General features: G+C 42.4%; 1 pseudogene; it reads right to left on the minus strand.

Moving 5' to 3' along the window:
• Positions 1–237: 237 nt before the first annotated feature.
• Positions 238–3342, minus strand: LOC119922138 (annotated as a pseudogene).
• Positions 3343–11112: the final 7770 nt, after the last annotated feature.

Here is an 11112-nt window from a genome sequence, read left to right on the forward strand (position 1 = left end):
GTATCTGTTAAGCCCTTATTATGTGCCAGGCATTGTACTACGCTCTGGGGTAGATTACAAGAAGATCAGGTTGGACACAGTCCATGTCACATATGGGGCTCATATAATTAATCCCCATTTTATAAATGAGGTAAATGAGGCACAAAGAAGTTAAGAGGCTTGTCCAAGATAACACAACAGATGAGTGGTGGAGCGGAGATTAGAACCCAGGTCCTTCTCACTCCTAAGACCTGTGCTCTATTCATTAGGCCACATAGCTTCTCGTTCTTGAACAGTGATATTCACAAAGATCAACCTGTCGCAAACCCTGGAACAGTTAAAGCTTCTTCGGTGATAGTTAACCCACTTAGAAACAACTAATAATTTGAATCAAATAATTTAGTCCAGTCAAACTTCAGTTTTATCCTTCAAAGATACCTATGAAATATCTGAAGTTGCATATTACTCACCAAAGTCGTTCTCTGGTACCCTCCCTGTCTGACTCTCACCACAATGTACATAGAAACGATAGGAAGGTTCTTCCTAATTTTACTGTTTCTCAGTGTTGACCTTCATTCTCTTATACATCTGCCGCTAATCAACCACAACCTAATCCCAACAGAGGGGCTTGACAGCCTAGATCCCTCAGGCACCAGATGCATTTCTTGAGAGATGGAACAGAAAACTTTGCTAATTATGTTGCCAGATCTGAATTTCTTGCTCTGGGACATTCCCACATCTCTCTTCAGGAATTTACTGTTATCTCTGAAGCTGCCTCCCACTCCTTCAGCTTCATATCCTGAGACACATTCTCTAAAGAACCTCAAGCTTCAGTGATTTGAGGTTCTATGAAAACTATGAAAATATTATCGTGATTTCTAGCAATTCTCTCTTGAAGATTTTTGTTTATGTGACTTTTTATGTAATTTGTTTATGTGACTTTGTGTTTATCTGACAATAACAGGTAATAATAATTTTGCTACTCTCCCAAGTGTCAAGTACAGTACTCTGCACACACTAAGAACCTAGTAGATACTAAGAACTTAGCAGATACAATTGATTGAAGAATGTGGGAAGCGTATCTCCTATTGGATAGGGTATGTACCTGGGAGTCAGAGGACCTGGATTCTAATTCAAAGTCTGCTACTTATATGCTGTGTGACCTTGGGCAAGTCACTCTGTCCCTCAGTTTCCTCATCCACAAAATGGAGATTAAACCCCACGCTTCCTACTTAAACTATGAGTCCTCTGTGGACTGAGTCCAACCTGATTATTTTGTATCCTCCCCAGTGCTTAGAGCAGTGCTTGACAAATAGTAAGTGCTTAACAAGTACATTATTATTATTATTATTATCGTATTAAGAGGCCTGTTTCTGTTAGGACCTCTCTGGTATTTGTTAAGTTCTTACTGTGTTCCAGGCACTGTACCAAGGACAGGGGTAGATGCAAGCAGCGTGGCTCAGTGGAAGGATCCCGGGCTTTGGAGTCAGAGGTCATGGGTTCAAATCACGGCTCTGCCAATTGTCAGCTGTGTGACTTTGGGCGAGTCACTTAACTTCTCTGTGCATCAGTTACCTCATCTGTAAAATGGGGATTAAGACTGTGAGCCCCCTGTGGGACAACCTGATCATCTTGTAACCTCCACAGTGCTTGGAACAGTGCTTTGCACATAGCAAGCACTTAATAAATACCATTATTATTATTATTATTACAAGGTAAACAGGTTGGTCATAGAGCTCACAGCCTAAGGATACTGGTCTGTACTGTCATTGCACTGCACTGCTACTGATAGATCTCTGCAATCAATCAATTAGTGGTATTTATTAAGCACTTACTGTGTGCACAGCACTGCATTACTAAACACTTGGGAGAGTGCAATACAACAGAGTTGGTAAACATGTTCCCTGCTCACAACGAGTTTACAGTCAATCAATCATATTTACTGAGTGTTTACTATGTACAGGGCTTTGTACTAAGTTCTTGGGAGAGTACAACACAACCATATAACAGGCACATTCCCTGCCCACAACAAGCTGACAGTCTAGAGAAGCAACGTGGCTTAGTGGAAAGAGTAGGGGCTTGGGAGTCAGAGGACGTGGGTTCTAATCCTGCCTCTCCCACTCGTCGTCTGTGTGACCTTGGGCAAGTAACTTAACTTCTCTGTGCCTCAGTTACCTGTAAAATGGGGATTAAGTCAGTGAACTCCATTTGGGACAACCTGATTACTTTGTATCTACCCCAGCGTTTAGAACAGTGCTTGGCACAGAGTGAGTACTTATCAAATATCATTATTGTTATTATTATTATTATTATTAGAGGTGGCGGTTTGCTACAAGCAGCAGTTAGGAAAGAACCCCAGCCACTGAGTATATTCAGAAGATTTCCTTCTGAGAGAAATGGCACAATCATAGCTCTCTTACTTACCTGTAGAGAACCATCTTCCTTTTAAAAGTCCAACAGAGGGAATCTTTCACCTCCTTGTTCTCAAGCTATAGATCAGGAGATTTAACATGGGTATGATGGCTGTGTAGAAGGCAGACACCACTGTATTCATAGTCAATGAAAGGCTAACACCGCATTGAATGTAGATAACGAAGAGAGTACCGTACAAGATGGTGACAGTGGTCAGGTGGGAGGAACAGGTCAAGAAGGCTTTCCGTCTCCCGGCGGCAGAGTGAATCCTCAAGACGGCAATGAGGATGTAAACTTAGGAGACCAGGCTGGCCAAGCCACTACATACTCCTAAGGTGCCAGCCAAGATGAAAAGGAGCCACTTACTGGCATGGAGGTTGGCACAGGCTAGGGCTAAGAGTGGAGTGATATCGCAGAAATAGTGGTTGATGACATTTGGGCCGCAGAAGGGTAAGCGAAAGGTCGACGTTGTGTGGGTCGTGATGCTCAGAAAGCCCAGCATGTAAGGTGCCATCACAAGCCGCACACAGACCTCTGGGAACATGAACACAATACAAAGCATTGTGGGATTCGGTTTGCCACATATTGATGAAAGGCCATGGCAGAGAACAGGAAGCATTCAGCAGCCATAAAGAGGCCGAAGAACCACATCTGGGCTGCACATTGCAGGAACGAGATGGTTTTTTTCTCCTTGAAGAAGTCAGTCAACATCTTTGGGACACCAATGGAGGAGGAACAGGTGTCTGCAAAGGTCAGATGGCTGAGTAAAAAGGACATGAGGCTGTGAAGAAGGAAATCTACTCTGATCAGTGTGATCATCCCCATGTTTCCTACCAAGGTGACAAGATAATAAAATAAAAGCATCAGAAAAAAGATGATTTGCCATTGAGGCTTCTTTGTTAGGCCCAGAAAAATAAACTCTGCCATCCTGGTTTGATTCCCCTCAGCCATATAGCTGTAGCAATCTGTCTAGAGAAACAAAAAGACAGCTGCTGTTAATTTAGGAGTTAATGGAAATAAGTATGTTTGTAGATCTAGAATTAAATTTCTTTCCATTTCCTTTTTAAAAATCACACGGACCCTTTTCAGGAAATGAAAATACTGTATGCTAGAGATCCCAGATCATCTCAAATCACACTAAAGTACTGGTACACAATATTTTACTCAATTCCTTTGGTGGTAAATTGAGTATTAGTCTACATTTTCTTGTGGGATTTTCATTTCTTTTGTATTGGTCCACCCCTGGATCACCATAGTTATTGCTTGTTTCTGCAGGGGGTCTCATGGGGCAGGGCAGTGGGCTGAACGTAGGTGAGACTTATGTCATAGGAAAGACAATTCTAAGATGGTGTCATTCTCCCAGACCCTGAGAGGAACTGGGTTAAAAGTATTTGGGGTGGTCAGTGGTTAATACAAAATCTCTCTTGAAATTTTACATTTTCTAACTACTCAATTTCTTGTAGGAGCAAATTCCCATGTTATTTATTTATTGATTGGAACATATAGATTAATATTTTTTGATTTATTGAAGCAATATGACCTGATAAACTCCTCACCCTGGGCTTCAAGGCTCTCCAATCAATCAATCAATCAATCGTATTTATTGAGCGCTTACTATGTGCAGAACACTGTACTAAGCGCTTGGGAAGTACAAATTGGCATCACATAGAGACAGTCCCTACCCAACAGTGGGCTCACAGTCTAAAAGGGGGAGACAGAGAACAGAACCAAACATACCAACAAAATAAAATAAGTAGGATAGAAATGTACAAGTAAAATAAATAAATAAATAAATAAATAGAGTAATAAATATGTACAACCATATATACATATATACAGGTGCTGTGGGGAAGGGAAGGAGGTAAGACGGGGGGATGGAGAGGGGGACGAGGGGAGAGGAAAGAAGGGGCTCAGTCTGGGAAGGCCTCCTGGAGGAGGTGAGCTCTCAGCAGGGCCTTGAAGGGAGGAAGAGAGCTAGCTTGGCGGATGGGCAGAGGGAGGGCATTCCAGGCCCGGGGGATGACGTGGGCCGGGGGTCGATGGCGGGACAGGCGAGAGCGAGGTACAGTGAGGAGATTAGTGGTGGAGGAGCGGAGGGTGCGGGCTGGGCAGTAGAAGGAGAGAAGGGAGGTGAGGTAGGAGGGGGCGAGGTGATGGAGAGCCTTGAAGCCCAGGGTGAGGAGTTTCTGCTTGATGCACAGATTGATCGGTAGCCATTGGAGGTTTTTGAGGAGGGGAGTAATATGTCCAGAGCGTTTCTGGACAAAGATAATCCGGGCCGCAGCATGAAGTATGGATTGAAGTGGAGAGAGACACGAGGATGGGAGATCAGAGAGAAGGCTAGTGCAGTAGTCCAGACGGGATAGGATGAGAGCTTGAATTAGCAGGGTAGCGGTTTGGATGGAGAGGAAAGGGCGGATCTTGGCAATGTTGCAGAGCTGAGACCGGCAGGTTTTGGTGACGGCTTGGATGTGAGGGGTGAATGAGAGAGCGGAGTCGAGGATGACACCAAGGTTGCGGGCTTGTGAGACGGGAAGGATGGTAGTGCCGTCAACAGAGATGGGAAAGTTAGGGAGAGGACAAGGTTTGGGAGGGAAGACAAGGAGCTCAGTCTTCGACAATCTCCATCACCTCGCCCCCTCCTACCTCATCTCCCTTCTGTCCTTCTACAGCCCAGCCCGCACCCTCCGCTCCTCCACCACTAATCTCTTCACCGTACCTCGTTTTCGCCTGTCCCACCATCGACCCCCGGCCCACGTCATCCCCCGGGCCTGGAAAGCCCTCCCTCTGCCTATCTGCCAAGCTAGCTCTCTTCCTCCCTTCAAGGCCCTACTGAGAGCTCACCTCCTCCAGGAGGCCTTCCCAGACTGAACCCCTTCCTTCCTCTCCCCCTCGTCTCCCTCTCCATCCCCCCCATCTTACCTCCTTCCCTTCCCCACAGCACCTGTATATATGTATATATGTTTGTACATATTTATTACTCTATTTATTTATTTATTTATTTTACTTGTACATATCTATTCTATTTATTTTATTTTGTTAGTATGTTTGGTTTGGTTCTCTGTCTCCCCCTTTTAGACTGTGAGCCCACTGTTGGGTAGGGACTGTCTCTATATGTTGCCAATTTGTACTTCCCAAGCGCTTAGTACAGTGCTCTGCACTTAGTAAGCGCTCAATAAATACGATTGATGATGATGATGATGATGGTAACATCAGAGTACCTAGGCTCTAATCCGGCTTTGCCACTTGCCTGCTGTATGACACTGAGCAAGTCACTTGACTTCTCCGTGCTTCAGTTTTCTCATCTGTAAAATGAGGATTCAATGCCTGTGACCTGGATACTGCTAGAGTTTTTCTCCGGAGATTAAATAATCATTCGGTATGATTTCTGTTCAGTTATTTAAAGAAAGAAGAACTTCTTGTTTTTAATTACCTTTTTAGATACTAGGAAGAATTTTCAAAAGCAGCAGTAGAATTTCAGTGTTTGGGAAAACACTTTTTTCCTAAGTGTGTAATAGAGATAATAACACCTTGAGTCTATCATTTGCAACAAAATCCTCTGACAATTATTACTTAAATTGCTTTCTTCACCTTGATTTGCCATTCGTCTTTAAATAATTTTTTTCCTGTTCTTCTGCTAGAGAGTAAGAAAAGAAGTTCCTCTAGTCGCAGCAGAAAACACACTGAACCACATTTAGGTGAATGCTGCTTGAATTTTAAGAAATAGCCAAAGTTTTACAGTTGCATCTTACCTAGCCAGACATAAGTCTAAAAAAGATATGAAAATGAGTGAAATGCTAGTATTGACTTTGCCTAGAGACATTCATGTTCTTTAATTTCTATTAATTTTCCCCAAAACAGCAAAAATACCATAAGGAGGAAATTGTTGTAGCTTCTATATACGAGCAGAATGCACCTGTTACAGCAGTGGTAGCTTGATGCAATTCCCTTGACAGCTTCAGAGAGGAAGGGAAAGGAGGGAGAATAGAAGAGAAGGGTACATAACTTGTATATACTCCACAGTTTAGTACAATTCTTGGCACACAGTGAGTGCTTAACAAATGTCATAAACAAAACCAAACAAAAACAAATCACACAACAGCAGCACTTAGGTGTCCACTTATCCAGTTCTTTGTCAGGCAATCTGTTTTTCAAACTGGTCTGTTTCTGTCCATTGTCTGGTATGGATGTGACAAAAAATCAATCAACCAATTGGAGGTATTTATTGAGTGTTTGCTTTATGCAGAGCACTGTACTAAGCGCTAGGGAGAGTACAATACAACAAGGGTGGCAGACATGCCCCCTGCCCACAAGGAGCATGCCTTTATGTCCAGGGAATTTTATTAGTAACAATAATAATAATAACAGTAATAATGATAACTGTGATATTCATTAAGCACTTACTACATGCCAGACACTGTACTAAGGGCTGGGGTGAATACAAGTAAATAGGGTTGGACACAGTCCCTGTCCCACCTTGGGCTCACAGTCTTAATACCCATTTGATAGATGAGATAACTGAGGCACAGAGAAGTGAAGGAATTTATCCAAGGCCACTCAGAAGACAAGTGGTGAAGCCAGGATTAGAACTCATAACCTTCTTACTCCCAGGCCTTTGCTCTATCCACTGATTCTCAGTTTTGATTAGCTTTCTGGCTTGAAAGCCAATGTCCATGATCACAGGAATCTGGGAAGGGAAGACAAAGGCCCTGGAATGAGGGAGCAGGGGAAGGAATCAGGCATCTCCCCGGAAAAACATTATTAGATTGGATAGACTCAGACAGATGATGCATGGGATGTCCCTCTAGCCTGTAAACTCATTGCAGGCAGGGAACGTGTCTACCAACTCTATTATGGTATACTTTCCCAAGGTCACAGATGAATAAAACAGAAACAGCATGCAGAAAGACAAACTAATGTCAATGAAATCAAAGGCCTTGGAGCAAGGGAACAGGGGAATGAATCAGACATCTCCCCAGAAAAGCACTATAAGATTGGGTAGACTCAGACAGACTGTTGCAAAATGATACATGGGATGTACATGTGCATGCAAACGAATTGTGGGCAGGGAACGTGCCTACTAAATCTTTTATAGTGTACTCTGACAAGGTCACAGATAAATAAAACAGAAACAGCATGTTCAAAGACAGACTGTTGGTGACCCTAAATATAAATTGCATTTTACTGATCCCTGAATCAAATAGATCAAGCTTAATTATTTTTACAGATTTATTCTTTTTTATCTCAGCTGAAAAGTGACATTTTAATGGCCCTCAAAAAAGTGGTCAATAAGTAGGTCAAAGGTTCTGAGAGCTCACCTCTAGGAAGATTCCTTAAAATGTCCACTTAGAATATTTTGAGGGAAGTAACCAAGCTCCTGAAGCTTCTGGACCAACTTAGAAGACAGAAAGGAGAAGGGCCTTTCCTTGCTTTAACTATCTTGAGGTGGAAGAAGTAAATTTATTCCATATCTTCTGAAGCCTTGGATTGTCCAATTAATAATAAATTATAATTTATTATAATTTATCAATTATAAAATAGAGCCCCCTTTTCCTCCCCTGGCTCCTAGGCCACACACTTTCAGAGACATTTTTCTCAGGGGTTTCAGTAAATTGGATCCAAGTAGCTGAAGAATCACAAACCCAGAGAGTTTCCATGTGGTGAAGAAAAAAAGGTTACCATGACCTTTATGGTACTGGAGTTTTGAATGTTTCCACAAAGACCTGTTTTATCATTATTATCATTATCAGCATTGTTATTGATAATAATAATTGTGGTATTTTTTAAGTGCTTACTATGTGTCAAGCATTGTACTAAGCACTAAGGTAGATACAGGAGAATCGAGTCAGCAGCATGGCACAGTACCTGGAAGTCAGAGGACAATGGATTCTAATATCAACTCCACCACTTGTCTGCTGTGTGACCTTGGGAAGTCATTCCACTTATCTGTGCCTCAGTTACCTCATGTGCAAAATGGAAAATGGGGTTGAGACTGTGAGCCCCACATGGGTCAGGGATTGTGTCCTACACTTTATGCATGTACAACAGTGCTTAATATGGCGCCTGGCACACAAACAAATTCCACATTATTGTTTTTCATTCACTCATTCATTCAACTGCATTTATTGAGCACTTACTGTGTTCAGAGCTTACTATGGGAGAGTAAAATACAACAATAAACAGACACATTCCCTGCCCACAATGAGCTAACAATCTAGAAAGCAGGGGGAAGGTCTCACATGGAGCTCACAATCTAAGTAGGAGAAAGAAACAAGTATTGAATCCCCATTTTGCAGACAAGGGATTAGAGAAGTTAAGTGACTTGTTTTTTTAAAGTTAAATAATTTTCCTTATATAAATTCCCTGGAAGAGCTGTGACTGTCATCAATTTCATTTCAAGTCTGGCCTAAGATTGACATCAGACAACCATCCCCCTCTCGGGGTCAAGGAACACCAGGGACGGGGGCAGGTCCTCCCCACTCATTCAGACAAGACAGCCATCACTGTCCTCTTCCTCTCCTTCAGCCCCTAACACAGCTTTCTAAGAACCCCAAGTTCTCTCCAGCGTGAAGGAGAGAGATGACGGGAGAAAAGGACAGAGCTCACTGTATTTTGCAGGAATACTAAGAGAAAAAGCACTGAAAAAGCCCAAGTAGATTTTCAGAAGATCGGTAGAGACACCAAGCTGAAGGTCCATAAAGCGTTGGGATGTTAGACTTTCTGTACAGCTGTAACACCTGGATGAACCCCAGAAGACCACTTGGACTTACTAAACAATCTCCCAGCATCAGCTACAAAACAGACTCAACATCAAATGGTGAGACCAAGATTATCAACAATAAAGTATGCAGTCACTCATAAACATTGAGGTAGTGTGACAAATACTGGGAAGCAGCAAGGCTCAGGGGATATAGCACAGTCCTGGGAGTCAGAAGGACCTGGATTTTAACTCTGTTTTCACTACGTGTCTGCTGTGTGACCTTGGCCAAGTAACTTCACTTCTCTAGGCCTCAGTTTCCTCTCCTGTCAAAAGGGGATTAAGACTGGAGCTCCATGTAAAACATGGACTGTGTCCAAATTAATTAGCTTATATCTACCCTAGTGCTTAGTAGTGTCTGGCACATAGTAAGTGCTTAACAAATACCAAAAAACCCCCAAAACCCATAGCTTCCCCTGATAGAGTAAGTTCATTATGGGCAGGGAATGCGTCTGTTTATTGTTATACTGTGCTCTCCCAAGCACTTAGTACAGTGCTTTGAAAAACAGTAAACTCTCCATAAAAATGATTGAATGAATTAATGCTAAGATATGTGAGGAGTATGGGTAATAGCAGGATACCAAATCAATTCCTTTATGGGGAAATGAAAAGGTGCAGCAACCAGGAAAGATGTTGTTCTCCTTGAACAAAAGCTACACCCAGATTAGAATCCCAAGAAGCAGGCTCAAACAACAGACAAGCACTGAATGAAACAGCCATCTTACTACATCACGTGTCTTAATGAGCAGACAGTGAAGAAGGGTAGCCATGCAGCAGGCTTTTCATCCACACTCGCAAGAATAGAGGGGAGCTCACTGTCTCTAGTGCAAAAGTAAAGTCTAAAGGTCACAGTGAGGCATTTCTGCAACGAGAAAAGCAGGTTGAACATGGTGTGGACAAGGGGTGTGTCAAGAGGGATGGTGTCTGTCATAACCTACTGTCAATTGGCTCTGTACATGGGACTGGAGAGAGTACCATGATGCTAAAGTATGTGCTTCCGACCCTCCAATCACTTACAGTCAAACAGCAAAGTTGTGCAAACGCAAGTTGTTTACAAGTAGTAGAAGAGGGAAGAAAAACAAAGATAGAACCGGTCATGATAAGAGTAAGGAGAGGCGGATAAGTGAACCAATAAAGATATGAATGCCATCAATAAGGAGCTGCAAATACAGAACCGCCGAGATAGCCACCAAGATGCACTATCTCACCGAGGACAGGAATTTTGTCTACCAACTCTATTGTACTGTGCTTTTCTAAGTGCTTAGTACAGTGCCCTGCATGTAGCAAGTGCTCAATAAAGTGTTCTAGACTGTGAGCCCATTGTTGGGTAGGGATTTGTCTCTATTTGTTGCCAAATTTTACTTTCCAAGCGCTTAGTACAGTGTTGTGCACACAGTAAGTGCTCAAAACAATAAGATTGAATGAATGAATAAATACCACTAGTTGACTGAATAATTGATTGGGAATGCTCTATCACCATTTTCACCCTCTCTTTTCAATTCTTTGCTTTCCTAAGATAGATTTTCCACCAGAAATGTAAGGCAGAGAGAAAAAAAAAACTTTCGAGTAAAGGAAATCCTGAAGGTGGGGAAGAGACACCATGGGACAGGAGAAACATTTTTCAGGACACCAATGGCCTCCAAGTCGCCAATAAGAGAACCATCAGTTAACGAAATCCAACACAATACTAATAATATCTTAATTTCTGATCTAATCATTAATTATAAACTATAATGATAACATAATTATCATTTTACCAACTTTAGAATATCGTGCTTTCCTATTCCCTTAGTACAGTGCTCGGCACCCAGTAAGCCCTCAGTACTGTTGAATGATCGATGATGATGGTATTTGTTAAGCACTTACTAGGTGCCAAGCACTGTACTAAACACTGGGGTAGATACAAGATAATCATAGTGAAGACAGTCACTGTCCCAAAGGGTGTTGACAAACTGAGGGGAAAA

This window comes from Tachyglossus aculeatus, unplaced genomic scaffold, assembly GCF_015852505.1.
Source record: "Tachyglossus aculeatus isolate mTacAcu1 unplaced genomic scaffold, mTacAcu1.pri SUPER_6_unloc_5, whole genome shotgun sequence".
Lineage (NCBI taxonomy): Eukaryota > Metazoa > Chordata > Mammalia > Monotremata > Tachyglossidae > Tachyglossus > Tachyglossus aculeatus.